Below are 27,027 nucleotides of genomic sequence, written 5' to 3'. Positions count from 1 at the left end.
CGCGTGCGCGTGCGTGCGCGTGCGTGCTCGCGCGAGCGACAGTGTCTATGGGACTGCAGCTATCCTCCAGGCTAGAAGTAATGGGCTGGCTTCTCTTAGTCTGGAATGTTTCCAGTGCTACATATCTGGGTACATTTTTTTCAAGTCATGTATGTGTGACATGAAATAGTGATAATACACATCATAGACAACCTGACAACATTGTTTCGGAAAAGGAATTATAGGATGTCAGTATGATATTATCACATTCTTGTGTTCTGTTGTACAGCTGTGAGCTCAGTAATAAATAGTAATTTGATAATGTAATGTCTATGTTTTATGCAATTAGCACCGTTTTGTGAATGATTAGACAAATTAATTTAAATTTGCCACACTATGAGCCAGAAGACAAAATTGATAGAAAAAGAATGTGATTGTTGCAACATGTGGTGCTCGCAGTTGATGTAATGGTTAGCATCGCAGGCTGGCGTGGTGCAGGTCGCCATGTCAAACCTGACCGCCAGCAACTACTTGTTATTTATTAGTTACCATCTGGGCAGATAATTGGATGGCAGTGTCAGTGCTGCCAGCCAATGAATTTACCCACAGAATAGGCTGCACAACATGGGCCAGCAAATGACAGTGTGGCATGCCTGCAGCACAGGGCAGTGGATAGGGGTGTGGCATGGCTGCAGCACAGGGTGGTGGATGGGTGTGGTAAGCACAGTCTTGGTGTGCTGTGGCAGTATTGCAACTCTTCAGGAGCTCCAGCTGATAACTACAGGAATGTCAACATAGTCTGAATAAGGCTTTTTCCACAAGAACACCGACCACTAAGGTTTCTTCTGCCACCGACAAACAATGTTCAATGAATCTGTCATGGGTCCTTTCCTCTGTACTCAGCAGAGCTGTGGTTCACACACCAATTCTCTTTGGCTGAGCTGATCCACTATATCACAAACTGTTTCCCATTTAGATTTTCATTATTCTAATAGTGCTTGAGCCACAACCTTAATTGGCTATTTAAAAATACCTTCTTCCTAAGGTTGACCCACTCAGCAGTTAACTGGTGTAAAGGAGCTCAGATGGGTGGGCAGTTTTTTACCATAGACACAGGCTGCACAACTTAAAGTGAAGACTATAGTGATACTTCAAACACCAATAATCATGTCTCCGTGATACTGAGAACTATGATACTGCTAAATATGCTGGAGCATCTGCTTTGCAAGTGTGTGTGCTTTGAGTTGTTACTAACTCATTCAGTGTTTGAAGATGGATGAGTTCCATGGTATCATTGAGGAATGTTAGATTATGGGCTGGGAGTGCCTTCAGTGGTTTATCTAGCTGATTCAACAAAGGTTGCCTCACATTCTCAATGATAGTTCTAATTAGGATAGCTGGGAGATGAAAGGTTTGTCCAGTGATGTCAGAAGTTGTGCCATTAATTGGCAAACCGCTGCCTTGCAGCCCTAAATGTATTATGTCCATATTTTGACCTTGCTGATAGGTTTATCTGGTGTACTGTCCTCCTCTGAGAATAAGGTTGTGATACCAGTGTGTCCCATGGGCATCCTTCTCCTCCTGTTCCCGCTGGGAATAATTGCACCAAGCATCCCCTTGAGTTGATCTGGATCACCTAGGTCGGGCGTTTTGTGACCCACTCTCTCTGACAATGTTCATCTGCTAACATTACTGCATTATTCTTCCATTCTTTAAAATTGGCATTACGCGTTTCATTCTAATTTGTACGTGCTTTTCCAGTGTGTCCCATCATACCAGGTAAACGTAGACTGTAAAATGTCCATACCAGACATTGGTTGTTGTTACTGGAAATCAGACCAGCACACAGTAGGGCACAGTTGGTGTTGATTCCTACTGTTGTGGCCTGATAAAACAGTGATAATGTTTTCTCATCTGGTGTGATGATAAGCTCTAATGCAGTTGTTAGTTCCTTCTGGGCTTTCTTTAGGCCAGCCAGGAATTATTCAGAATGGAACAGTGAAGGGGTCAACTGCTCATGCACCACATGGTGTATGGCCTCCTGCAACTCTGTTACCTCTACTTGGGCACCCAGTGTATTTCCAGAATGAAAATTTCACCCTGCAATGGAGTGTGCACTACTGATATGAAACTTCCTGGCATATTAAAAATGTGTGCTGGACTGAGACTCAAACTTGGAACTTTTACCTTTTTTTAGACAAGTTCTCTACTAACTGACCTACCCAAGCATGGCTCTCACACTGTTTAAAGTCTGAAAAATAAAGACTGTGGTACTGGTGGAAGTAAAGCTATGAGGATGAGACAGGAGTGATGCTTATATAGCTCAATCGGCAGAGCACTTGCCCATGAATGGAAAAAGTCCCAGGCCTGAATCTTGGTCCAGCACACAGTCTTAATCTGCCAGGAACTTTCATCCAGTATATTGTTGGCCAGTGTTTGCAAGAGTCTTGCTGTGGCAGTCCTGGTATCCAACAAATCTAGCTGGGTCTGTATAACATTCAGATCCTGATTCACTGAGCTAATGGGAATTTTCACATAACATGTCAGTTCTGCTTTTGGTTTCCATAGCATTTGAGTGTTGTTTAGCACAACCTGTTTTAATGCTCACCGACTGTATAGTGTGCCACTCAGTTATAGCTTTATTACTATCCACCATTCCTCTCACCTGCATCAGAGTATCGTTGAGCTCCCATATATCATTGGTTTCTACAGTACAGAGTACTTTTTTCAACAACCAACCTCCCACGTAGAACCACCGTCTCTTATATTGCTGCAGTGTGTCCTATACCAAATCCACCACTTGGTGTAATTGTTTTCACACACATTTATAGGAGAGCTGTAACCTCAGTATTCTCCCTGCACTTCTCCCAGCTTCTCAGCCTCCAGGTGTAGTTAAAAAAGTTTCCTTCAGCATTCGTACTTTCTGACTTTCCACACATTGTATGTTAATTTTAATGTCTAATGGTGGCTCGGTAAAGTGCCTTCCTGTGTAGAGAACGATATGTCTCTTCCATTCATTGATCTCGCAATGTGCCTACCCCTTTCTTGCAGAAGTAGTACAGTACTGCCAGAAGTATTATTCTCATTGTGGTCATCTTTGGTGGTGATGCTACCTGGTGAAAGGAAGCTGCAATTTCTCCCTATACCTGCTTTGAGAGATCTGTTGTCCATACATACATACATACATAATCAGTTATAAACAAAAGCCTATTTATGCCACCTGACATGAGTTGCTAGTGTAACTGCACGAATTCACTTAAAAATAAACCACCTTATTATACTTCCCCTATTTCCATGATGTATTCTATGCTGCTAAAACATATGGTAAGAAAACATCACAGTCACTGTGAGGGCTATTGACGTAATAACTAGGCACCTTAATTGTGTGGTGAATGTGTTCCACTTCTCCAAAATGAGGTTTTCACTCTGCAGCGGAGTGTGCGCTGATATGAAACTTCCTGGAAGATTAAAACTGTGTGCCGGACCGAGACACGAACTCAAGACCTTTGCCTTTCGCGGGCAAGTGCTCGACCAACTGAGCTACCCAAGCACGCCCCGTCCTCATAGCTTTACTTCTGCCAGTACCTCGTCTCCTACCTTCCAAACTTTACAGAAGCTCTCCTGCGAACCTTGCAGAACTAGTACTTCTGTTAGCCTGTGAAGGTAATGGGCTAGTTTGCCATTTGTGAATACATAACAGTCAACACAACTGATCATCAGATCTAAGATGAAGTTGGTGCCCTGATCTGTGATTATTGTCTCTGGAACATGGAACTTCAATAGACAATTATTTATCATTGAATGTTCTACTGTGTTCACCTGTTGATTTGGAATATCATCATTGGCACATGTTAGGATAATTGATCTATGATTGTCAGAATGTAGCAGCTTCTCACTGGTGTTTGGCTAAAAGGTCCTAAATATCCATTCCAGTCATCTCAAAAGCTTAGTTGCCTCTGGCAACTTCTGTAGTGGTACATTTACATCTTATATAGATACTCTGGAAGCCGTTGCATGGTGTGTGACGGAGGATATTTGTGGATGACTTAACTCTGCGCATGGCACGCAGTTTCTTAGATAGCGTATTTACTCGAATCTAAGCCGCACTTTTTTCCCAGTCTTTGTAATCCAAAAATCCGCCTGTAGCTTAGAATCGAGTGCAAAGTAAGCAAAGTTCTGAAAAATGTTTGTAGGTGGCGCCAAAACTAACTTTTGCCGTCGAATATATGTAGTGCTACACAGGCATGCTTTGCAGGCACAAAGATAAATACTGACGCCAAAACCTCTGCGTCAGTAAATAAATTAAAAGGTAGAAGAATGTAAACATTATGCCATGTATTCTTTCGTGTTTGCTGCTATCTCATTTAAATCCTGTCTGCCTAAATAAATTATGAAAGTAGAGTGAGACAACAGCAAATGTGGAAGAATATACATATGATGTCATGTTTATATTCGTATTATTCTTATGCTGACTAGTGATACAGTCAGAAATGAAGCACGGCAACTGACTAGATTTTTAAATCTAAGATGATACTAATTCCTGTGCAGAATGTAATGTACTAAAGAGGTGTCTGCAAAGATTTTCAAACGGAATAAAATTTTTGCTAAACTCTCGTTCAGGCCATCTTCTATCATATGCAGTTTATTATTTGGTTCTTGTTGATCATTATCAAAGAAAGCAGCAGTGTAAGTAACAACAAATAGTAGTCTCTTGCCATTGTTTCATTTATGAGACAATCCCTCTGTGTTTTTTTTTAAAGCTGCGGTAGTGTGCACAAAAGCAAGCCATGCCGTGAGCGGCGACAGGTCATAAACACTCATTATCAGAAAGCGACAAACAGTGCAGGACACAGTACAATAATGCATTTTCAGCTTAGAGTGATGTAGTAAACACTTATAACAAAGAGAACAGCACTTATCAGATCAAAGCAATGTAAGCAATCGATTCAAACCAGATGAAGCCCATGAAAAAGGAAGGGTACCCATACAAATACGGACAGAGCACCTGACACTTAGCAATGGCTGCTTGGTAAAGCTCAACTGTTAAGATTACAACTCGAACCAAACTACTGTAGCTGTATCTTCATCCACTCGACATAAATTGTGTCTCATGTTGCAATGGACCAACTTTGTTCCGATTTGGAGGTGCGGTCTTAAACTTTTCTCTCCCCTTGAACTTCGAGTCTCAAATTTCAGATGCCGCTTATATTTGGGAAATTTTTTTTCCCTTGATTTAGAGTCTCATTTTTCAAGTGCGGTTTATATTCGAGTAAATACGGTACTGATCTACATCTTCTTTCTTAGTTCTCCACCAATAATGCTCATCTACTCTCTGGTCATTCTATGACTGCCATGCATAGATAATATGTGATCATGTGCCTCCATTAGTACTTCCTGTAGTGCAGCAGGCATAAACACATGTGACCATTTCCTACATAACATACCATTGTCAACAGCAATCTGTGGCTGCAATGCAAATAACGTAATCAGTAGCAGCAGTAGCAGCTTGTTCTCTTTGTCATTCCACTAGGCTACAACCCATTGCTTGTATTATGTCAGTCTTTCTGCTAAGCCCACCTGTGTTACCATGTGTCTCGGCCAGTTTGTGAATCACTTCAAAGTCTAACTCGCTCAATTTTAATGACCACCAGGAGAGTCTACTTGAAGGATCCTTGCAACCAAACAACCGCTTCAGTGCTGTATAAATTTATTCCAATACATGTAACATCACCTTCTAAGTGGTGGAGTAATTTTTTCAGCCATGTTAAATTGTGAAGCATAATCTGGTGCCTCCTCCTAACCTTGCACTTCCTGATGTAGAACACAACCCATTGCACAGGTGCTAGCATCACATGATAAAATAAATTGTATGGTATCACAAAATCTGATATATACACACACACACACACACACACACACACACACACACACACACACACAAACACAAACACACACAGTGTTCGAGGCTGCTTGCTCTGTAACATTTTTTTATATTTAATTTTGTTTGATTGCTAAAAGTATGCATGTGTAAGAAAGCAGTCATAATTAACTCAAGATTCAAGTTACACTCCTTGTAGCAGCTGTTTATTGTAAGATCCTTCATAGTCTACATAGAATCATACCCATAGCTCATCAGGTCAAGTCACCTCTCATTTTATTGAGTGATTTTTGTTGATGTGTTTTGTGATCATTTGTGTCATTATATTTCATTTTAATATTTGTGCAGCTTTTGAAAGGGGGCACCCTAGTGCAGTCATCTGTGAAACATTATGGCTGCTTGCATCTCTTAAAGTAATTTAATCTACATAGAGGTCAACCACCATTATCTTGGCTAAATTAATATTAGTGAAATAATTTGGGAAGAGGCAATTCAGTATTACACCCTTTTCTCCAGTATCACACACTTTTCTCTGTTATTCTCCAGTGCAGTACCAGTGTTTATCAATTATTTTGTTCCATGTACAAATTTTTTGAAAGACCAAAACCAGTTAAGACTTTTTGGTCACATCATTAGACAGAATTTTACTTTTAAATTTATTGAATGATTGTTGTGTTGCCCTCCTTAAATGCAATTGGCTTAATCCAGCTTTTGTTTGTCAACAAGACTTGGGCTTCATTTAAGTCTGTGGTTAAGCTCATGTTGCTTTCATAGCAACTTTCTAAGACTTGTAACAAATGTAGTGTGTTCCCATCCCTCTTGGCACTGCTTAGCTCATTCTTATCTAAAATGAATTAAACTCTTGAATGCTCATATATGTGTAGTTAGGGGAGGGAAATAACACCAAATAAGCACATACAGGAACCTAATGCACAAAGTACGAGGTGAGATCAAAAAGTAATAGGAATTTTTCTTTTTCTTAGGTAATCTTTATCACCACCAACTGCTACCACTTTGTACCATTTGAAGTAGTCCCTCTCAAATATAATACACCTTGTCTGTGCTTTCTCTAATCTTGGACGCACTTGTGCAACTCACTTTTACTTAGTGTTCAGCTTCTTCAGCAAATCTGGTGACAAAATGACATCCTTCTATGGTTCTCTTCAGCCTTGGGACTAGAAAGAAGTTGCAGGGCACCATGTCTGGCGAATACTGTGGCTGTGACAACGTAACAGTTTTGTTTATTGCAAAAAGAAAGAAAGAGAGAGAGAGAGAGAGAGAGAGAGAGAGAGAGAGAGAGAGAGAGAGAGAGAGAGACAGACGAAGAAAAGCTCAATGAGCATTGTTTCCTTCAGATTTCTTGACACAAATGTCGCCCAACTTCTAGGTAGTAAATTCCGTATTGGACATACAACCATAAGGCAGGAACTCATTATGCACTATCCCATTGCAATCAAAGAAAACAGTGAGAAGAACCTTCAAATGTGTTTGAATTTGCCATTTTTTTTTTCATGGCTCTTCAGAGAGTTTTCATTGGAACTATAGAACCTTGATTTCAATGTCATACCCATATACCTATGTTTCATTGCCTGCTGTAACTTTCATTAGAAGTGCTGGACCATTGTCAACTTCTTTATGATGAATATTCAGTGTTGGTTTTGGTCTAAATTCAACAATTTTGGGAACAAGCTTTGCTGTTACATGTTTTATGCCCAAAACATCTGAAAAAACTGCTTGGCATGAGCCAGAGGATATGCAGACATCATCAGCAACCTCTCTGATGCTGATTTGGTAATTTCCAGAACTACACAATGTGATCAAAAGTATCTGGACACCCCCAAAAATATACATTTTTCATATTAGATGCATTGTGCTGCCACCCACTGCCAGGCACTCCATATCAGCGGCCTCAGTAGTCATTAGACACCATGAGAGAGCTGAATGGGGCACTCTGCGGGACTCGCGTACTTTGAACGTGGTCAGGTGATTGGGTGTCACTTGTGTCGTACATCTGTACGTGAGATTTCCACACTCCTACACATCCGTAGGTCCACTGTTTCTGATGTGATAGTGAAGTGGAAATGTGAAGGAACACGTACAGCACAAAAGCATAGATGCTAACCTCATCTGTTGACTGACAGAGACAGCTGACAGTTGAAGAGGGTCTTAATGTGTAATAGGCAGGCATCTATCCAGACCATCACGCAGGAATCCCAAACTGCACCAGCAGACACTGCAAGTACTATGACAGTTAGGTGGGAGGTGAGAAAACTTGGATTTTATGGTTGAGCAGCTGCTGATGAGCCACACGTCACGCCGGTAAATGCCAAATGATGCCTCGCTTGGTGTAAGGAGCGTAGACATTGAACGATTGAACAGTGGAAAAACGTTGTGTGGAATAACAAAACACGCAACACAATGTGGTGGTCCGATGGCAGGGAGTGGGTATGGCAAATGCCCGGTGAGTGGATGGTGATTGCATTTTCAACACGATCGAGCACCTGTTCATAATGCACAGCCTCTGGCAGAGTGATTACGTGGCAATAACATCTCTGTAATGGACTGGCCTGCACAGAGCCCTGATCTGAATCCTATAGAACACCTTTGGAATGTTTTGGAACGCTGACTTTATACCGGGCCTCACCGATCGAAATCGATACATCTTCCCAGTGCATCACTCCATGAAGAATGGGCTGTCATTCCCAAAGAAACCTTCCAGCACCTGATAGAACATATGCCTGGGAGAGTGGAAGCTATCATCAAGGCTGTATTGAATTCCAGCATTACCGATGGAGAGCGCCATATCTTATAAGTCATTTTCTGAAAGGTGCCTGGATGGATATTTTTGATCACATAGTGTATTTTCTTTACTTCTTCCACATTGCCATCAGTAATTTATGTGGTAGGGCATCAAAGGCAGTTGTCGTCTTTGGCGTCTTCTCAAGCCTCTTAGAAATGTTTGTATCACTTGTAAACTCTTTTCCCACTCATAACAGATTTGCCAAAAGCCACAGTCAACATTTTGAATGTGGCGCTGCACTTTATTCCATTTTTTCAAGCAAAATTTAATGCAAATTCTGAGCCATCTTTTTCAAAATTACAAATTCACTGGGCATTCGAAAACATCTATAACCTTTTTGATTGTCAACAATAAACTAAATATTCAGAACAGCTGAAAATGCATGCATACATGTGTACCAACAAGATAAAAGAAATTGAAAATCAAATGTATAAAGCCTGCAAAATTAAATTCCTATTTTTTTATTACACCTCATATATACTCTAGCAACTGACTGGACGTTTATTTGCCAGAAATACGAAATGAGGAACAACAAATGGTAAACTTCCAGAATTCATTTGTTGATACAATTAACTCTGACTGACAGAGCACACACTCTGGTACTGCGCGGCCACAGCATTTGAATCCACACCAGACGGCATGGAGGTTGAAGACCCCTAGAGGTCTCTGCCCCATTGCGCCATAAGCCGTGGCAACCCGCAAGCCCTGGTCCACATTTAGTGTGAGGGCGCCACAGTGCAACACGTGGTTGTAGCAGCCAATAGCGGTGCCCCTGATCAAGTATTTACGCGCCCGCCTCTCGCTTAGCCAGCCAGTCTAATCTTGCGTGCATCTCTGGACATATTGCCTTGCCTTAGACAGCGTATTTACCTCTTGTTTTGTGTACGAGTGGACGTGGTTTCATGTGATTCTGTTGTTTCGATCTTCTTGTTATTCGTAAGTTCCTTCGTTGGTCGTGTCTGTCCTCTCCCGTTGTGTACATGGGTCCCGCCACCCTTTCCGTCATGTCAATCCCGCAACCATTCCAGTCGCAGTTACAACACACACTGTGATTGTTCAATGTGCTCTGGCTTAATAAAGTTACTAATATGTGAACTATACAATGGCTGGCAGAGTATATATGCAAATGTAAAAAAAAAAAAGTGCACAATGCCAAAATCAGTGCACTTGTTTTGTTGTAATAATTGTCTTTGTGATTGAACCTTTATTTCTGCAACTAATTTTGGTGAGACACCTTCATCGGGCAGTCCTGAATAAAGGGCGTCAGTAACTAATGGTTTTAACATACACTATGTTATCAAAATTATCCGGACACCCCCAAAAACATATGTTTTTCATATTAGGTGCCGTGTGCTGCCACCTGCTGCCACGTATTCCATATCAGCGACCTCAGTAGTCATTAGACATAGTGGGAGAGTAGAATGGCACTCTGCAGAACTCATGGACTTCGAACGTGGTCAGGTGATTGGGTGTCACTTGTCATACGTCTGTACGCAAGATTTCCACACCCCTAAACGTCCCTAGGTACGCTGTTTCTGATGTGATAGTGAAATGGAAACTTGAAGGGACACATACAGCACAAAAGCGTATAGACCAACCTCATCTGTTGACTGAGACCGCCGACAGTTAACCCTTTGACTGCTGGAGGCGCACGATCCGCTTGGCACGCTGAGGCACTGCGGCCTGCACTGTCATCCGTATACTTGCACTAATGTGCATGACCCTCGAGCTGCCGCCTGGGGCGGAGTGATCCTCACTGCCCCACCTGCCCTGTGCTGAATATTTCTGTAGTGACTGTGACTCCATGCGAAATATTGTGTCCTCTCACGGCTGATACAGAATACTCGTAAATGCTCTCACTACGTAGTTCCCCTGCAGGTGAATTACTACAGAATCAAACTGTCTGGTAAAACTTTTTTCCCTTGCTGAGTACGGGCTTGGCGACACCGGGGTCCTGAGCTGGGGACTGGTCTGCGCCGCCAGTCTCCTGTCACCGTAACCCCCGGACATGCTTCAGCGACCACCGTACGGCGCGGCGGTGAAATGTTGTGTGCTGCGGGGACTGGTAATCTTGGCTTCACCGCCTGGACTGAGAGGAAGGCCAACCTCTATAAAAAACCCTGAATCTTTCGGTGTGCTACGCACCTAGAAGATGCATGGCTGTTGGGGTGGAACAGTCGCAAGTGGGCAACCTCTGGGGCACCTGCTGCACCTCAGTTGTATAAGGCTTACTCAGGCACGCGGGCTCTGTCTGAGCAGAGCTTTAGTTCCCTAGCTGCTCGTGGGACCGCAATGGACCCTTCGACCTCTACATTTCCCCCTACCAGTGGCTTGGGTGGGCCACTGGTAGGAAAACACACCCCATCGAAAAAGCGGCTACGCGCTGCAAGTCCTCCAGTGCCTGGTGTTGCTAGAGATTTAACAGACTATAGTAACGGAGCACATGCTGATAATCAGAATGTGTTTTTGATTATTAAAAGGAAGGAGGGTAGCTTTGAGAGGGTTTCTCCCTTTTACATCCAGATGGGTCCTGAGGGAATTGCAGGAACACTGAAATCTGTAAAGCGACTGCGCAATGGGACTATGTTAGTTGAGACTTCTAGTTCCCGTCAAGTCGCTTCCCTTCGGAAAGCAACCTGTCTAGGAGAGTACGCTATCGAGACCGAGTAAGGGTGTTGTGACGTGTAGGGACTTGGTGGATATCCCAATAGACGAGTTAAAATCTGAGTGGGCTGACGAAGGTATTGTTGACGTGCAGCATAATATGAAACGAGTCGATGGGGACCTCGTCAAATCTGACTCGTTTATTCTCACGTTCAGTTGCCCGAGATTCCCAGAGCATGTTAAAGCGGGGTTCTTACGTTTGCAGTAAGGCCATATTTCCCCAACCCAATACGCCGTTTTAAATGTCAGCGCTTTGGGCATACTACGTTGGGGTGCAATGGGATAGCCACTTGTGGTAAATGTGGTCAGCCTGCCCATGACGGAACCGATTGTTCATGGCCTGTGAAGTGCGTGAATTGCTCTGGGAGTCACCCTGTCTGGAGCCGGATCTGCCCCATCTATCTCTAAGAACGGAAGGCACAGGAGATTAAAACATCCAAGCGCATCCCCTATGGTGTGGCCAAGAAGCTCTTTAAGGCCATGTAACCTCCTGTGTTTTCAACATCTTTCGCTCCCACTCTGAAAAAGACGGTACAAATGGCCACTGTTGCTACGCAAACGGAGGTTGCTAGTGTTCGCACTAATACCTGCGTTTGCCAGTGCACTTGTGCTGCTGCAGTTGTTTTGCAACCTGCGGCTCTCCCCGCAACGTCGGACAAGGCCGTGGTTGCTGACATTGGGGTACTTCCTGCCTCTCCTCATACGGCACCTCCTGCCCAGGCGAGTAAAGTTCCAACTGTTGACAAGGCTCTGCATTCTAAGCCCCCCAAGACAAAGACGTCGATGGTGAAGGTTTTGCCACCTGAAGAGACTAGTCAGGGTCGGTCCGATGACGAGGCCATTGTACTGTCTGACATCTCCCGTGGGTATCTGAAGATCCTTGATGCAGTACACCATGAGGGTATCAGGCTGGCCACTGGTGCCTTCCGTTCCAGTCCCATCCCCAGCCTGTGTGCTGAGGCAGGGGAACCGCCGCTCGCCATCCGGCGGAAACGCCTCATGGTGCGACGGGTGTGTCATTTCCTTGCCTGTCCTACCGTTGCCCGACCGCCTATGGAACGTCTCTTTTCCAGTCGTCCCAGGGCAATGAGACCATTTGGGATTCGTGCCAAGCATTTGCTTGAGTCCCTTGGTGCGGAGCGTGTGGCCCCCCAACGACAAGGTTTTACTCGCCTGCCTCCCTGGTTGCTCCAGAGGCCCAGCATCCTTTTAGACTTGTCGGAGTACCGGAGGAGCTGCACTCCAGCTTTCGTTTTTACCTCCTTATTTTACGATATTTTACACCAGCATCCGGACCATGTACCTGTATTTACGGATGGCTCTAAACAGGGGGACTCTGTTGGTTGTGCTGTTGTTTTCCCAGATCGAGTCATCAAGTTACGGCTTCCTGCGGCGTTTACCATCTTTGATGCCGAATTGTCTGCGATCTTGCGGGCATTGGAGCAGATGAGATATGTTCCCAATCTTAAGTTCCTCATCTTTCTGACTCCCTGAGTGCCCTTCAGACCATGCAACACTTGTACTCAGCGGATACGGTCGTCCAGAACATCCATGGTGCCCTACTCCACCTGCAATGGCAGGGGAAGGAGGTTTCTTTCTGCTGGGTGCCAGGGCACATGGGGATTAGGGGAAACGAACCGGCAGATGTGGCTGCCAAAGATGCATGTTCCCTTCTTCACGTTGTTGAATGTGCCGTCTCTCTCCATGCTGTTACCTCCCTTTTGCGTTTTCGTGTTATGCATCAATGGGAAGAGGAGTGGCTGGCAGTTGGTGACAATTAGCTGCGTCTGGTCAAGGCCACTACACGGCTATGGCGTACGTCTCACCAGTGATGCAGGTGGAATGAGGTTCTCCTCACTCGCCTCCGCATCGAGCACAGTCCCTTAACGCATGGTTTTTTACTACGGCTGGAGGACCCCCCAATCTGCAGTGCTTGTGGCGTCCAGATTACTGTCTGCCACATTTTACTTGACTGTCTTTTATTCTCTGACCAGAGGGCGGTGGTTTCTTTGCCACCAGATTTGCCCTCTATTTTGCAAGACGACGCAACGACTGTGGTTAAGGTCTTACGGTTTTGTGTCCTGTCCAATTTGTTGCCTCGGATTTTAGGGAGAGGGTTTTAATGTGCTGCTGGGTGACTGGCTCACCCGGGTTTTAGGTAAGAGGTCCATCAGTCACAATTACCTCCTTGTTTCCCTTCGGTTTCTGTTCTCTTTTCCTTGTGTTTCCTTTCCTTTTTTAGTGTGTTCCTTCTCCTCTTGTTTTGCCTCCGTATGTGGGGATTTGGAACTGCGTCAGGTCTGCGTCTTTTAGCCATTCTCCTTGTTCGCTGTTCGCCTTAGTCCCTTCACTGCATATGTTCCTGTTTTTATGTGCTTGGGCGCTGATGACTGCGCTGTTTAGTACTCGTAAACGTCAAACGCAGACACTGTTGTATTACTTTTTTTGCCTTTCTTTGAAAAAAGTCTGAAAAGTAGATTAACATGTAAAGTTCTTACCGAAAATAAAAAGTAATATGTGAACGCATATGGTGCATGGTGTGGGCTCCTGTTGTCATGCCCTAGTTCATGAACCACGGGCAACGTATGAGTGGCCAAGTAAGTGCTCCTGACAGTCGGGATACCAGTTACTTTGGAATAAGGCTGGGCATCTCGGACATATTCTGAGTCCGCGTCACCTTTGTGCTCAAACGGCAAAGACTACCAAATCCACTGGTTAGTCCCTCAACCATTAGGGGTAAAACTCAATGGGACCCAGGGCAAGTAAGGCTAGCAACCTGCTTCCCTGGTGCTTCAATATGAGGCTGGCAACAATCAGAGCAAAATGCCTCGGACCTTTGGAGGTGACGGAGTCCCACCTCTGACAAACCAGGGACTCCTAAGATACGACTTGGCAAACAAATGGTAACGAGATGGGGAGCTACTCTGGGAAGAAGGTAGAGCTGGCAGAGGCTGCAAGTAAGATGGGGTTGGATGTTTTAGTTGTTAGTGACATTCGGGTAAGGGGTGAGAAAGAAGAGGAAGTGGGAGAATACAAGGTCTACCTGTCAGGAGTCAAAGCAGGAATAGCACAATGGGGTGTAGGGCTTTACATCAGGAAAGAAATGGAACCCAGCGTAGTTGCAATAAGGTATATAAATGAATGACTGATGTGGAAAGATTTGACAGTGTCGAGCAAGAAAATTAGGATTGTCAGTATATTCTCATTGTGAAGGGACAGATCAAGATAAGATGGATAGTTTTTATGATGTACTCACTGATGTAGTTGTTAGAGTAAAGGACAAGGACAGCGTTCTGCTCATGGGTCATTTTAATACCAGGATTGGAAATTGAACAGAAGGGTATGAAAAGGTTATGGGTTAAATTTGGAGAGTATATGGAGGCCAACAGGAACGGGGAACAACTCTTGGATTTCTGTGCCAGTATGGGCTTAGTAATCACAAACTCATTTTTTAAACATAAGAACATTCACCGGTATACTTGGGAAGGCAGGGGAACCAGATCTGTCATTGACTATATAATAACAGATCAGGAATTCAGGAAGGCTGTGAGGGACACACGTGTATTCAGGGGATTCTTTGATGACACTGATCACCATTTAATCTGCAGTGAAATTGGTATTGTGAGGCCGAAAGTGCAGGAGGTGAGTTCCATATGTAGGAGGATAAGAGTGGAGAAATTTCAGGATAAGGAAATGAGGCACAAGTGCATAACAGTGATCTCAGAATGATACCAGTTAGTTGAATGTAGTCAATTACAGTCATTGGAAAAGGAATGGACAAGGTACAGGGACACAGTACTAGAAGTGGCTAAAGAATGTCTTGGAACAGTGGTGTGTAAAGGTAGGATGAAGCAAACAGCTTGGTGGAATGACACAGTCAAGGCACCCTGTAAAAGGAAAACGAAGGCATATCAAAAAGGCTACATACTAGAACTCAGGTAGACAGAGAAAGTTATGTTGTAGAAAGAAACAAAGCCAAACAGATAATTGCAGCATCCTAGAAGAAATCTTGGGAAGACTTTGGAAACAGGTTGGAGACTTTGGGTCAAGCTGCTGGAAAACCATTCTGGAGTGTAATTAGCAGTCTTCGAAAGGGAGGTAAGAAGGAAATGACAAGTATTTTGGACAGGTCAGGAAAACTGCTGGTGAATCCTGTTGATGCCTTGGGCAGATGGAGAGAATATTTTGAAGAGTTGCTCAACGTAGATGAAAATACGACCAGTAATGTTTCAGATTTCGATGTACAATGGGATAGGAATGATGATGGAAATGGGATCACATTTGAGGAAGTGGAGAAAATGATCAACAGTTTGCAGTGCAATAAAGCGGCTGGGGTGGATGAAATTAGGTCGGAACTCATCAAATACAGTGGAATGTCAGGTGTTAAATGGCTACACAGGATAATTGAAATGGCGTTGGAGTCGGGACAGGTTCCATCAGACTGAACCCAAGCAGTAATCACACCAATCTTTAAACATGGAAACAGGAAAGATTGTAACAACTACAGAGGTATCTCTTTAATCAGCATTGTGGGTAAAATCTTAACAGGTATTGTTGAAAGGAAACTGCGAGTATTAGTTGAGGACAAACTGGATGAAAATCAGTGTGGGTTTAGGCCTCTTAGAGGTTGTCAGGACCAGATCTTTAGCTTACGGCAAATAATGGAGAAGTGTTATGAGTGGAACAGGGAATTGTATCTATGCTTTATAGATCTAGAAAAGGCATATGACCGGGTTCCTAGGAGGAAGTTATTGTCTGTTCTACGAGATTATGGAATAGGAGGCAAACTTTTGCAAGCAATTAAAGGTCTTTACATGGAGAGTCAGGCAGCAGTTAGAGTTGACGGTAAATTAAGTTCATGGTTCAGAGTAGTTTCGGGGGTAAGACAAGTTTGCAACCTGTCTCCACTGTTGTTCATATTATTTATGGATCATATGTTGAAAACAATAGACTGGTTGGGTGAGATTAAGATATATGAACACAAAATAAGTAGTCTCATATATGCGGATGACTTAGTTGTGATGGCAGATTCGATTGAAAGTTTGCAAAGTAATATTTCAGAGCTAGATCAGATATGTAAGGACTATGGTATGAAGATTAGCATCTTCAAAACGAAAGTAATGTCAGTGGGAAGGAAATATAAACGGATTGAGTGCCAAATAGGAGGATCAAAGTTAGAACAGGTGGACGGTTTCAAGTACTTAGGGTGCATATTCTCACAGGATCTCAACATAGTGAAAGAAGTGGAAGAGAGGTGTAGCAAAGCTAATGCATTGAGCGCTCAGCTACCATCTACTCCCTTCTGCAATAAGGAAGTCAGTACAGAGACTAAGTTATCTGTGCATCGTTCAATCTTTCGACCAACTTTGTTGTATGGGAGCGAAAGCTGGGTGGATTCAGGTTACCTTATCAATAAGGTTGAGGTTACGGATATGAAAGTAGCTAGGATGATTGCAGGTACTAGTAGATGGGAACAATGGCAGGAGGGTGTCCACAATGCGGAAATCAAAGAAAAACTGGGAATGAACTCTATAGATGTAGCAGTCAGGGCGAACAGGCTTAGATGGTGAGGTTACGTTACACACATGGGAGAAGCAAGGTTACCCAAGAGACTCATGGGTTCAGCAGTAGAGGGTAGGAGGAGTCAGGATAGACCAAGGAGAAGGTACCTGGATTCGGTTAATAATGATATTGAAGTAATAGTCTTAACATCAGAAGAGGCACAAATGTTAGCACTGAATAATGATCACGGAGGAATTTTATAAGGGGGACTATGCTCCAGACTGAACACTGAAATGCATAATCAGTCTTAATTGTTGTTGTTGTTGTTGTTGTTGATGATGATGATGATGATGATGATGATGATGATGGGATGATGATGGGATGATGATGATGTGTACGAATCTCGTATGTCAAGCTTTTTGCATGGAACTCCAGAATTGGTGTAGATGTTTCAAAGGAAATTTCAGCAGTGTTTAGAATAGCCATTGCGCACATGTTTTAAGCAATATGTCGTAGAATCAGGTCAATACTAACAGAAATTTAGTGACAGAATACGTTGAAATGTTGCTGTTCCATAAGGGTCAAAGGTTTTAAGTATTGAATCACATTCTACTAGCAAATATTTAATTAAATTTAGGACGGAGTTCTTATATTATTACTGATTTTTTACAACTAGTGACAGAGGTATTTATTGCATTGAACCACATTTGGATGTATTTATCTTGGAAAACTGTTTAACATTTTTTACTACCATGTAGTACATTTCTACCAAAAGAAACTTTATAGCATATGAGCAGAGTCACGCTTGAAAGGGCACACAACGTATTTTTTAAGAAATTATTCATTGCCTGTTTAGTACATCGTATTTTAGACCTCGTCATCAACAATGTCGTTGTCGTCGTCATTTTCTAAATTTATAACTATGGCATCTATTATGCCTTCAATAATCCCATCCTTAACCCAGTGCTGTCTTTAAAGTTTCTCCACGTTGAGGCAGTATGCACTCCAGTCTTCTTGTGTTATAGTTTCAATACCTGTAACAATTGGGACTAGTATTTGTATATGCTATTTTTTGGTTACAGTAAAATTTAGCTTCGAATAAAAAATGTGAGCTCAGAAAATGGCTTCCACCAACTGTAGCAACTTTGTCATGCAAATATCTCCAAGAATATTTCTTCCTCTGATGAAATGTTTGAGTTTTGTCCACGCCATTTCAATTGGATTTAAGTCTCAGTTGTGTGGTGCAAGTCGCAGCACAATGTGTCCATGAGCTTCAAGTATTTTATTAATTTCAAATACTTTTCCCTCCAACTTATGTTGTTTAATAAAATCAAAAAATTTTGTTTTTCTCATTGACGAATCAGCTTCCACCTTATTTTTAATAACCAAGCAATTATTTCCATCTTATTTGAAGCTCTAGTTGGAGCTTTGTTATGCTCCTTGTAATGTGAAGTGTTGTCCATAACAATAACATAGTTGGGTGGCAGATTTGGAATTACTTTAGTCAATATACAATCTGAAAAATTTTCGTTGTTCATTTACTCAAGGTAGTCTGCTGTTGCACATCCCTGTTTATAAATCAACTGTGTGTTGGGTAATAACCCATTTTTTGATCCAATATTGACTGGTATAATCCTATTGCTTCTGCTAACATTGTCCATAATGCCATCTTCGCCAGGGCCCTGCCAACATTTTCTGTAAGTAATGTTGTTGTCCACCCAAGTTTCATTAATATAAAAGATTTTTCTGCCTAGCTCCCTTAATTTCCTCACTTGGATCAGGTACTTAAATCTCCAGTCATTCTCTCTACCAGAATCTTTCATTTATTTACAGATCTTTTCCAGATAAATCCCATTTCACGCAGTGTCTTGTGTAAAACATTTTTCTGCCAATGAAAATCTATTTTTCGTTTCATGGCAGTAACCAATTTCCATAATGTCGGAACTAGTTTTTTGTTTATGTAAAAGTCCTCCATCGTTTGTCATATAACCGACTTTGTGAAACTGTCTATAACGATGGGTTTCCTCCCAAAATTATTAGTTTTCTTTCGTGGTGATTACAGTAAACCATGCGGCTTATTTTCACGTTCCTTCCTTATGTGTCCTATTGTGGCGAGGCTCATGTTTGCATAAATTGCAGCCCTTTGATTGGGACTGGTAAAACTAACAAACAGTTCTTTTTGTGTCACCTCCTTACACCCACTGTTATAACATTAGAGACGACTGGATGCTCGTTACTCCACAGATACCTCCTCTTCGTATTCCGCCCATTTTCTGGAATTGCAGGGCGATTATTCATCACTTCCTGATACCTAAGTATATCAGTGAGTATACAAAGTTAACTGACTGACACTGGAAGCTACGAGCCACAAACAGAAGCAACATATATCACTGCACGCCAATCTACACCGCTGGACAGGTAACGGGTAACTGCTTTTTGGTGCCCCTGTAGGCCAGTGACAGCGTTCTTCCGGGAAAGGCCACTTCCCCCACCAAAAGCGCTGCTCGCTCTTGAGTTTACAGACAGGCTATAGTGGCGCGCCTATACTCGTCATCAGCGCTCAGCTGCCGGCAAGCGGGTGTGACTTTAACTCGTTAACAGCGCTCAGGGGAAAACCGGCGGCCGCGACTACTCGTCATTAGCGCCCAGGTTCCTGGCAGTGTGGACCCTGCCCTGATCAACTCCCTAAACCATTTCTACTTTTGGGAGATTTTAATGCCCATAATCCCTTGTGGGGTGGCACAGTTCTTACTGGCCAAGGCAGAGATGTCAAAAATTTACTGTCACAACTCGACCTCGACCTCTGCCTCTTAAATACTGGGGCCACCACACATTTCAGTGTGGCACATGGCAAATATTTGGCCATTGATCTCTGGTTTTGCAGTCCTGGCCCTCTCCCATATATCCACTGGAGAGCACATGATGACCTGTGTGGTGGTGACCACTTCCCCATTATCCTGTCACTGCCCCGCTAAGGCCTATGGACGCTTGCCCATATCGGCTTTAAGCAAGGCAGACTGGAAAGCCTTCACCTATGCTGTCACTGTTGAATCTCCCCCACATGGTAACATCGAAGTGGTGGTTGAGCAGGTAACTACAATGATCGTTTCTGTGGTGGAAAACGCGATCCCTCATTCTTTGTGGTGCCCCAGCGAAAGACGGTCCCTTGGTGCTGCCGGAAGTCGCGGAGGCAATAAAGCAGTGTCGCCGAGCTCTACAGCAGCATAAGCAGCACCCTTCCCTGGAGCCCCTCATAGCCTTTAAACGGCGTTGTGCCTGCATTTACTAGCTTATCAAAAGGCGGAAAGAGGAGCACTGGGAGAGATACATGTCGACCATTGGGTGCATTCGTCACCTTCCCAAGTCTGGGCAAAGATTAAACGAGTTTTTGGGTACCAGACCCTAACAGGTGTTCCAGGTGTTAACATAAATGGCATGTATCTACCGACACACTTTCGATTGCTGAGCACTATGTTCACACATCTGCATCAGAGATTTACCCCCAGCCTTTCGCACTCTTAAACAGTTGATGCAAGTAAAGTCCTCTTGTTCACTACATGCCACAGTGAACCCTATAACACCCCATTTACAGAGTGGGAGCTCCTCAGTGCCCTTGCACATTCCCTCGACACAGCTCCTGGGCACGATCGAATGATTAAACATCTGTTGTCTGACTACAAGCGACATCTCCTCGTGATCTTAACCAGATCTGGTGCGATGGTGTCCTTCCATCGCACTGGCAGGAGAGCACCATTATACCAGTGCTCAAACCTGCCAAAAACCCACTTGATGTGGATAGCTATTGGCCCATCAGCCTCAGTGACATTCTTTGTAAGCTTCTGGAACATATGGTGTATCTGCGGTTGAGTTGGGTCCTGGAATCACATGGCCTACTGGCTCTGTGCCGGGGCAGCTTCTGCCTGGGTTGCTCTACCACTGATAATCTTGCGTCCCTCAAGTCTGCCATTCGAACAGCCTTTTCCAGATGTCAATACCTAGTTTCTGTCTCTTTTTATTTATGGAAAGCATATCACATGACCTGGAAACATCATGTCTTTTCCACATTATACGAGCGGGGTCTCTGAGGCCAGTTCCCGATTTATATCCAGAATTTCCTGTCGTTTCATACTTTACGTGTTCAATGTGGTGCCTCCCATAGCTTCCCCCATATCCAGGAGAATGGGGTTCCCAGGGCTCTGTATTGAGTGTGTGTCTATTTTTAGTGGCCATTAACGGTCTAGCAGCAGCTGTAGGGGCGTCCATCTCACCCAATCTGTATGCAGACGACTTCTGCATTTTGTACTGGTGCTGCTGAGCGGTGCCTACAGGAAGCCATCCACAAAGCACAGTCATGGGCTCTAGCCCACGGCTTTCAGTTTTCAGTTGTATTGCAAAGCCGTGTGTTATGCACTTCTGTTGGCGTCGTACCGTTCATCCGGAACCAGAAGTTTACCTTACTGACGATCTCCTCACTGCAGTGGAGATGTATTGATTTTTATGACTGGTTTTCGATGCTTGATTGACTTGGCTTCCTCACCTTCGTCAGCTTAAGCAGAAGTTCTGGCAGCACCTCAATGCCCTCCGCAGCCTGAGCAACAGCAAGTGGGGTGAAGATCGTTCTAAGCTGCTGCAGCTATACAGAGCCCTTGTCAATCCCACTTCAACTATGGGATTCTGGTTTATGGTTGAGCGGCGCCCTCAGGATTGCGTTTACTTCACCCAGTGCACCACTGTGGCGTTCGACTAACGATGGGAGCTCTTAGGATGAGTCCAGTGACCAGCATCCTTGTGGAGGCTGGAGTCCCTCCATTGCAGGTCAGGCATGCACAACTGCTTGCCAGTTATGTTGCACACATTTGTAGTTCTCCTGTGCATCTGAATCTCCTGCGCATCTGAATTACTGTCTCCTTTTCCCACCTATGGTGGTTCGTCTCCCGCACCAGTGGCCCAGGTCAGGTCTTACAATTGCAGTTTGCGTCCGATCCCTTCTATCTGAACTGGAGTCCTTGCCTTTACCACCTGTACTAGAGGTCCAATCACATACACCTCCATGATGTACACCTGGGCCGTGGCTTCGTCTGGACCTTTCACACGGCTCTAAGGACTCAGTTAACCCTGCAACTCTTCATTGTCACTTCCTCTAGATTCTCGACATGTACCAGGGCCATGAGGTGGTTTATACCGATGGATTGATGGCTCATGGTCACTTCGGCTTTGCCTATGGTTATGGAGGACATATGAAAGAACACTCCTTACCAGATGGCTGCAGTGTTTTCACAGCAGAGCTGGTGGCCATATCTCATGCTCTTGAGTACTCCTGCTCATGCCCAGGCGAGTAATTTCTCCTGTGTACCAACTCCTTGAGCAGCCTACAAGCTATCGACCAATGCTACCCTCGTCATTCTTTGGTAGCAACCATACAGGAGTCCCTCTATGCCCTGGTATGGTCCAGTCATTCAGTGATGTTCGTCTGGAACCCAGGTCACGTCAGAATCCCAGGCAGCGAACTTGCTGACAGGCTGGCCAAATAGGCTACGTGGAAACCGCTTATGGAGATAGACTTTTCTGAAACTGACCTGCGTGCATTGCAAGGTTTTGTAGCTTTGGGAGATGGAATGGCATACTCCCAGTACGCACAACAAGCTGCGTGCTATTAAGGAAACTACGAATGTGTGGAAGACCTCTGTGCATGCCTCTCGCAGGGATCTGTGGTTCTCTGTCAGCTCCGCCTTGGCCGTATGTGGCTGACGCATGGTTATCTCCTCCACTGCGAGGAACCACCTTGGTGTTGTTGTGGCTCACAAATTACTGTCGTCCATCTCTTGCTGGACTGCCCACTTTAAACCGCTCTGCGGCAGACTTAACTTTCCCTACGGTGTAGGCCGACAATGACTCAACAGCAGCTTTAGTTTTACGTTTTATTCGTGAGGGTTAGTTTTATCATTTGCCTTAAGTTTTAGCAGATGTCCTTTGTTCCTGTGTCTCCCCCACTCTAGTGCTTTCAGGGTGGAGGTTTTAGTGTGTTGCAGAGTGGCTGGCTTTTTATCCTCATGGTCAGCCAGCCATGGTAACCTGCTTTCTTGTTTTAACCTCTTCTACTTGTTTCTTGTGTCTTTGTGGTTTTCTTGTCGCTTTTTGTCCATTTAAGTGTTAGTTGCCCTTCAGTTGTTGTGGTTTTTGCTTTCATTCTGTTTTGTGTTGTAAGTCTCATTGTCTTATACTCACCCTTGTGGCATTGTATCTTTCGGAACAAGGGACCGATGACCTCATAGTTTGGTCCCTTGCCCCCCTCTTTTAAACCAACCAACGAACCAATCTGACGGCAAGCTCTGCACCTATCTATAATGGCGGGGTGTTCATTTCATGTGGCGCGTTTACAGGGGACCCAAAGACAACAGGGTTCTACAGGTGTCTTCATCTTGGCCTTTGAGGGTGATTCATTGCCTGAAAAGGTCAAGGTGATGGTTTACCCCTGTGATGTTAAACCACATATCCCTCTCCCTGTGTGGTGCTTTAAGTAATGGAAGTTCGGGCACATATCTTCCCACTGCACTTCCAGCACCACATGTAGAGACTGGACGTGCACTGCACCCAGATACTCCATGTGTGCCACCTCCCACTTGCATCAACTGTAGAGAGCACCACTCCCCCTGTTCGCCAGACTGCCCAGTACTCCAACAGGAGTGGAAAATCATGGAGTACAAGACCCTGGACCAGTTGACTTACAGAGAGGCTAAAAATAAATTTGAAAGATTACACCCCATTCGATTGACATCCACATATGCTGCAGCTACATTACCATCGCCATCAGAAGTACCAGTCCTACCATACTCTATGCCACAAACAGTGGGCCCTCTGGGACTCCAGAATACATCTGCCCCCTTGGTGGTAGGGGGAAAATCTCCTTCTGTTGGTCCCAAAGTACCTACTTCGGGAGTAAGTTCGCCCCCCCCAAACACAGGGAATGGGCCATTGTTCCCCTTCCCCCAACCGGAGAAGCAACAGCCTCCTCCGGTTCCTCTCATGCAGATAGAGTCCTTTGGGACTCTCTCTCCCAAGGTCTCCACTAATGCCACATCGGACACTTAAGGAGCCAAAATCTGCTGGACGAAGAGCTTCACGGTCTTCTTCCGTGCCTGAAGCTACTTTGGAGAAGTCCTCCCAGCAAGCCCCTAAAGAGAAGCGAGAGGGCAAGCAAACAAAGAAGCCCCAACACCACCACACTCTACTAATTCTGCACCTGCTGATGAGGTGAAGATCTGAGTGGCCCCTGAGGACCTGGATCTCGCTGATCCCTCATCCACAATAGGAATGGATACAAATACTCAGTCAGTGGCAGCAGGTGACCCTGAGGCGTCACCTCCCTCCTTGCATGCTTCATGTCTTCCCAGTCTCACGATAACGTTGTCCTCCAGTGTAAATGCAGGTTTTTTTTCCACCACCTGGCTGAGTTGTGGCAACTGTTAAGCTTTACACCTGCTTTCTCCTTTGCGCTACAGGAAACCTGGTTCCCAGCAATGTGGACCCTTGCTCTTTGTGGCTGTAAGAGATATTACATGGACCATAGCGACTATAATAGTGTGTCAGGTGGAGTTTGTGTCTATGTCCTGAACTCGGTATGCAGTGAACATGTGCCCCTACAAACCCTTCATGAAGCTGTGGCTGTCAGGATAAGGATGACACAGGAAATAACTGTCTGCAACGTATAACTTCCTCCAGATGGATCAGTACCCTTAAACTTATTGGCTCCACTGATTCATCAACTCCCTAAACCCTTCCTTGTTTTGGGAGATTTTAATGCCCATAATCCCTTGTGGATTGGCACTGTGCCTACTGGCCAAGGTAGAGATGTCGAAACTTTACTGTCCCAATTCGGCCTCTGCCTCTTAAATACCAGGGCCCCCACACATTTCATTGTTGCTCATGGCACTTACTTGGCCATTGATTTATCCCTCTGCAGCCCAGAACTTCTCCCATCTGTCCACTGGAGAGCCTACAATGACTTGTGTGGTGGTGACCACTTTCCCCATCTTCCTGTCACCCCCTCAGTGCCATTCCCCTGGACATCTACAAGATGGTCTTTAAACAAGGCAGACTGGGAAGCTTTCACCTCTGCTGTCACCGTTGAATCTCCCTCACATGGTAACATCGATGTGGTAGTTGAGCAGGTCACTAGAACTATCATTTCTGCCGTGGAAAACATGATCACGTGTTCTTTTGGGTGCAACCGGCAACATTCAGTACCTTGGTGGTTGCCAGAAATTGCTGAGGCCATTAGAGCTCCATGCCTGCATTCGCCAGCGTATAAAAAGACGGAAACAGGAGTGTTGGGGAGGTTTGTCTTGACCATTGGGTGCCATACGTCACCTTCCCAAGTCTGGAAGGAGATCAGACATGTTTGTGGGTACCAGACCCCGATAGGTGTTACTGGCATTAACATCAATGGCGTGTTATCTATCGATGCAAACACAATTGCCGATCACTTTGCTGAGCGCTACGCTCGAGGCTCTGCGTCAGAGAATTACTCCCCAGCATTTCGCACCCTCAAACAGTGGATGGAAAGGAAAGCCCTCTCTTTCACTGACTTCACAATGGACACTATAATGCTCCATGTACAGAGTGGGAGCTCCTCACCGTCCTTTCACATTGCCCTGACACAGCTCCTGGGCCGTATTGGCTCCACAGTCAGATGATCAAACATCTCTTGTCTGACTATAAATGACATCTCCTCGTCATCTTCAACCAGATCTGGTGTGATAGTGTCTTTCCATCATAATGGCAGGAGAGCACCATCATTCCAGTGCTCAAACCCGGTAAAACTCCGCTTGATGTGGATAGCTATCAGGCCATCATCCTCGCCAATGTTCTTTCTTTGTAAGCTTTTGGAATGAATGGTAAGTCGGCAGTTTCGCTCTACTATTGATAATATAGTTTCCATTGAGTCTGCCATCTGAACAGACTTTTCCAGACACAAACACCTGGTTGCAGTCTCTTTTGATTTATGAAAAGCTTACGATATGACTTGGTGACATCATATCCTTGCCATCATATTCTGCTCCCAATTTTTACCCAAAATTTCCTATCGCTTAGTACCTTACGTATCCAAGTTGGTGCCTCCCATAGTTCTCCACATATTCAGGCGAATGGGGTCCTGCAGGGCTCTGTATTGAGTGTCTCTCTCTTTTTAGTGGCAATTAACAGTCTAGCAGTAGCTGTCAGGCAGTTGGTCTCACCTTCTCTGTATGCAGACGACTTCTGCATTTCATACTGCTCGTCCAGTACTGGTGCTGCTGAATGGTGCCTGCAGGTAGCCATCCACAAGGTGCTGTCAAGGGCTCTAGCCCACGTCTTCCAGTTTTCAGCCACGAAGTCGTGTGTCATGCACTTCTGTCAGCATTGTACCGTTTATCTGGAACCAGAACTTTACCTTAATGATGATCCACTCATTGTAGTGGAGACATATCGATTCTTAGGACTGGTTTTTTGACACCCAGTTGACGTTGCTGCCTCATCTTTGTCTGCTTAAGCGGAAGTGCTGGTGGACCTCAATGCCCTCCGCTGAATGAGCAACACCAACTGGGGTGCAGATCGCTCTACGCTGCTGCAACTGTACAGAGCGCTTGTTCAATTCTGTCTTAACTGTGGGAGTCTGATTTATGGTTCGCCGGCGCCCGCAGTGTTGCGTTTACTCGACCCAGAGTACCATTGTGGCGTTCAACTGGCAGCAGGAGCTTTTAGGATGAGTCCGCTGACCAGTGTCCTGGTGGAGGCTGGAGTCCCTCCGCTGAAGGTTAGGTGTGCACAACTGCTCGCCAGATATGTTGCACACATTCGTAGTTCTCCTGAGCATCAGAATTACCATCTTCTTTTCCTGTCAACAGCTGTTCATCTACTGCATTGGAGGCCCAGGTCAGAGCTTACGATTGCGGTTCGCGTCCAGGCTCTCCTGTCTGAAGTGGAGTCCTTGCCTTTACCACCTACACTCACATACACTTCCATGGTGGTGAATCTTTGCCTGAACGTTTGGCATGGTCTTAAGGACTCAGTTAACTCTGCGTCTCTCCGCTGTCACTTCCTCTCGATTCTTGACATGTACTGGGACATGAAGTGGTTTACACTGACGGCTCTATGGCTGATGATCACGTTGGCTTTGCGTATGTTCATGGAGGACATATTGAACAGCACTTCTTACCAGATGGCTGCA

The 27,027-nt window shown here is 44.7% G+C and overlaps 1 protein-coding gene across 4 annotated transcripts in view; it reads left to right on the top strand.

Annotated features, from left to right (window-relative positions):
* The window catches only part of LOC126299515 (cysteine-rich with EGF-like domain protein 2), a 139,758-nt gene that overhangs the window by 79,964 nt on the left and 32,767 nt on the right, over positions 1-27,027 (top strand). The gene's annotated exons all lie outside the window — the stretch shown is intronic.

This window comes from Schistocerca gregaria, chromosome X (assembly GCF_023897955.1).
Source record: "Schistocerca gregaria isolate iqSchGreg1 chromosome X, iqSchGreg1.2, whole genome shotgun sequence".
Taxonomy (NCBI): domain Eukaryota; kingdom Metazoa; phylum Arthropoda; class Insecta; order Orthoptera; family Acrididae; genus Schistocerca; species Schistocerca gregaria.
Note: the sequence above shows the minus strand (reverse complement) of the source record. Positions and strands in the feature narration are given on the sequence as shown.